Genomic DNA, 4,702 nt, shown 5'->3' with positions numbered 1-4,702 from the left:
TACCAAATAAAAATGCATATAATAAAATGAAACAACAGTCCCGTTTAACAAGATTTTGTTCCTTCTGTCTTTATTTATATATATATATAATCATTAGTATCGTCGCTAATAATTGGATACTGCAGAAATAAAGACGACTCTCAATACAATTTGTTCCATTTGTAAATATCAAGATTCAGATCTTTGATCTTACTTAAGTGTCTCATCCCACTAAACCAACTGGTTGTTGGTCCTTTTGTCTTTTATTATCAATCACTCAACCTCTGCTTCCCATCTTGAACTGAACATTTCTAACTTTGAACTTGAAAAGCACTTCATATATATTTGTATATAAGAGATTCAGACACCGGGGGGGGGGGGGGGGGGCGAGATTGTATAGATAGAACAGTTCGAAGATTTAAGGTACCAATTTCACTTGGAAAAAGGACAACCCTGAACCAAAAAGGATCAAACCAAACATTTCCAGCCATGTGTTAACATCAACCAGCAAGATACAACTAAAGGATGTACAATTTATGCATTTATAACCCAGCTAACAACACATATAGGCATCTGAGAGAAAAAGAAAAACATATTAAGGCAAGAAAAACTGAAACCTTCACCAGAGATTCTAGTTACGCACTATATCATTGTTTACGACTCCAGAACCCTCTCTATGGCAGCTATATAGAAGTCCTTCGGCATGGTACCAACAATGGACTCTTTTCTCTCCACTTTTGAACAGCAACACGACCGGTACAGCCTTAATTTTAATCTTCTGCAATTGGGAAGTCATTGTCGGTATTGAGAATAAAGCAGTTGAGTTTCCCAGCATACTCCCCGGCAATCTCATCAATAATCTGGTGAACCATTCTACAGGGGCCACACCAGCTTGCATAAAATTCAACAATAACAGGCAAATCACTGTTCAATATTGATTTCTCCCAAGTGTCTTTAGTAACAACTGCCGCTGTATTTAATCAATCAATGAATGTAGGTCAATTTGGCCTTCAATTTTTCGTACCGTCATCAGTAAGATTGCAGCAAAACCAAAGAGGAAGAAACACACTCAATATGGTTTAATGCTGAAGCTCCTGAAGTTTACAAAATAAATCGATATCACAAGTACAAAATCTCTATTCCAGGCTGCTGGTAATATCTCAACAGATCGACCGCTAAGATATATGACAACATCACAAAACATTGATAACCCTTAACATATGCAATTATAAGGTTACAAGGAGAACTGACCCAAGGTTTTAAATAGCGTTCGCAGCCGCGTTTTCGGTCGCGTTGCGTTTATCACGGTTACGGACATAACGGACGCCATAACGGTCACTGCGGGTGTGATGATCGTGAATTTTTTTAAATTTCACACAACTTATACTAAAACATAATAATTATAATTATAATTAATTATATTTATAATTAAATATAATTATAATGAGTCATTTTTAATATCTTTAGAATGTTTTCTAAATGAAAATGATATATATATATAATATAATTTAACCAAATAGAAGACTTTAACAATCCGATAATAGGGTAAGATAATTAATGATGAGTTGATGACATTGTGAATACATTATTATTTAAGAGAAATAAGATGTTCAATCATTAAAGTAAGAACATAAAACTATGGTGTAAAATAATTAAAGTAGCAACACGACTAAATTGAATAGAATTAAAATAAAAGTATAAACTTAAAGAACACAAACTTAGGATTAAATTAAATAAAAACTCTAAAATAAAGATTAAATTATAAATTCTAAAAGATTAGAGGGATGATAAATTAATATATCCCTTAAAATATTTAAGAATTTATTTTAAAAAAAAAATTTAAAAAAGAGAAAATGAGAAATAGAAGTAGACTGCCCAAAACAATATACTTATTGTTTTTAAATTAAAAATCAAACATAAAAGCAAAAGAAATTACCAGAACCTATTTAATATTTTAATATAATTCTCTCCAACTTTTATATCCCTTCTCACTTTCAAGTTAATCTTTCGTTTTTCATAGGAGCTGAGGAGCATATTCTACCATATTTTTCATCTGGCGACGAAGCTCATAAGACTCAAGATTTTCCCCAAAATAGCTTTGTTTTGTTGGTTTGTTCCCTTCTCGGTTTGATCTTTGCCTTGATGACCGGTGACCGGTGTGTCTTGCCCGATGTGTTTTCTATTTTTTTTAGAGTTTAAGAGCTTTTTTGAGTGATAATTCCAGCTTTTTTTACATTTTTTCTGATGGTGGGTCTTTTCCGGTTAGATCTTTGCGTTTTTAGGTGAGAATTCCAGTTTTTTTTTCAGAAACGGTTGAAAAACGGCGATAGCGTTCCGTTATCGGTGCTATCCACTGTTATCCTGTTAAATTGCGGGCGCGACGGACCATTACCGGCGTGAATCCGTTACCCACCGCTAAACTCACCAATATCAGTTTCGGACGGTGGCGTGACCGCGAAATAGCGGACGCAATTGAGTTTGCGTTCCGCTATTTGAATCCCTGAACTGGCCATCATTTTTCCAATATACTCACTTCTTTGTAGTCCATGATTTCAAACTTAAATTGTAGTTATAGATTAACAGGTGCTTAGCAGGACGCTGGACATCACTACAACAAATTTTTCAATTCTAGATCATATCCAGTTTACCAAAGGAGTAACCTGTGAAAACTTAAAGAACACATATAATTAACCTTTACAGCATGTGAAAGTTCTCCTGGGATCTAATCTGCCAATATAAAGAGACAAAAAAAAAAGCATCTAAACAGCCACCCTATATCACTGGTGCCAAAGAAAAAGTAAATCATTCTTGGATTATCAAATATCTCATCCAATGCCAAACAGTTCACCATTCCACTTCTCCACACTTGCTCTCTAAAGAGGGCTTATTAAGAAGGAAGGGGAAAGGCATTGCAAACAAGTGATACAAGACATGCTAGGACTAGGAGCTGAAAGAGAGGAAGATTGGAGCAAACACTGAACTATAGAGTGCAGCAACAAGGAAGGTAGAGGGTGAAGCAAGCAAGGCTACATAGTATGGAAGAAGGTTGTGAAAGAAATTAGAAAATAAAATATTACATGGATAGGTTGTAAATATGCAAAATAATACATTGCAGCATATTTAAAGTTTCAAGAATTACATATCATGAATATTGAATAAGAATAACGACAGAGATTGATTGTTATTAATGTTCAAATTATTAGGAATAGTGAGTAATAATACTCTGCATGTTCTAAAAGGATAGGAAAAATACTTATATCTAAGAGAAAGATAACGAGATGGTCTTTTAATTACCTTCATATCTGATAGATTAAGCCAAACTCTCCTAACTACGAAATTATGCAAAAAAAAAAAAATCCCTTATGTTCCTGGGCTACTTTTACATTTCGGTTTCTTTTGGTTAGGTTTCAAGGAGCTGCTCAGTGAATGAACTTTCTAATGGTTAAGGATTTTTGTGAAAGAACGTCAGTAAAGTAAAAATGAAACACCTTTATTCCTGTTATAAACCCCTTCACCTTTTACATACGAGAAAATAATTTCATACAGAGTATTTATTAATCTTCAATTAGCATCTTATTTCCGATCAGATTAATCTTCAATTAGCATCTTATTTCCGATCAGAAACACCAAACATTGAGAAAAGTAATAACATTCTCACTGTTGAAAATCAATTTGAGGTTTCAAATTGGAAGGCAACAGATCTTAGAAGTCAAACAATATCCTAGACTTAGTCGATAGTGAGTATAATAACTAAGATCAACTAGATATTTTAACAAAGGGACACACAGCCGGACACTCCTTCTATGGCTTTAAGCTAGATTTTCATAAATTCTGGGAGAACTTAATATAGAAATAACATCTTAACAACATAAATAATGTAGTAAAGTAGGATCAGATCAAAGGAAAACCCAGCGTAATGAAAAAAGTGGAAGAACGAGAAAGAGATTACCTCTGGATTGGCGAGAAGAGAATGGCTTGAGAGCGAGAGAAGGGTGTTTAGGAAGGTTATAGGAGCCGATTTTCAAAGGAAATGAGATCCTTGAAGTGGTGACGGCTGGTGGAAGCAAAATAAGACGGAGTAATCCAAGTAGAAGAAGCCATTGAAGAAAGCAAGAGAGGTTTGAATCTATTTTTTTTTAACCAGAAAACTACGGAAAGGAAATTGCAGGAAAATTTTAATTTCGAGTATAATTAAAGTTTTATAATTTAAATATCCAAAAATCAATTAACAAATTGGTGCATGTCCTCACTAGTCACTGTCCATTTAAAAATGGTAAATTGATTTTCTAAATAGAAAATTTAAAATATATTAAAATTTAAGAAATGGGTATAAAAAGTTTTTATACCAACAATTAATTGGTATTGTGGAATGAGACACTAAAGGTTCGAATTCTCATTTTTGTAAATAATTAGGGATCATTTTATAATCTTTAATAGTTAGGTATTCTATAAAATAATATCCTATAAACAGAGGACCATTTGTGTACTTTTACTCAATAATTAATTTTTGAGGTAACTGAAATTTAATTAGGTTTAAATATTAAATAAGTAAATTATTAAAGCTTGGTTATGATATAAATTTTTTTTTTTTATTTTCCTTTATATATATTATTTTTAAATTCAATTGATTTTCTTTATAAAAAATTAAATTATTGTTACCCAATAATTACTTTACCTCAAAAATTAATTATTGAAATTAAATTGAATTAAGTAAATTATTTTC

At 32.3% G+C, this 4,702-nt stretch overlaps 1 pseudogene; it reads right to left on the bottom strand.

Annotated features, from left to right (window-relative positions):
• Window positions 1-392: 392 nt before the first annotated feature.
• LOC120201441 lies at window positions 393-4,115 on the bottom strand (annotated as a pseudogene).
• Between the last annotated feature and the right edge of the window lie 587 nt (window positions 4,116-4,702).

The sequence above is a fragment of the Hibiscus syriacus genome, unplaced genomic scaffold (genome assembly GCF_006381635.1).
Source record: "Hibiscus syriacus cultivar Baekdansim isolate YM2019G1 unplaced genomic scaffold, ASM638163v2 tig00007204_pilon, whole genome shotgun sequence".
Taxonomy (NCBI): Eukaryota; Viridiplantae; Streptophyta; class Magnoliopsida; order Malvales; family Malvaceae; genus Hibiscus; species Hibiscus syriacus.
The sequence above is the reverse complement of the archived record's forward strand: the minus strand, read 5'-3'. Positions and strand labels throughout refer to the sequence as shown.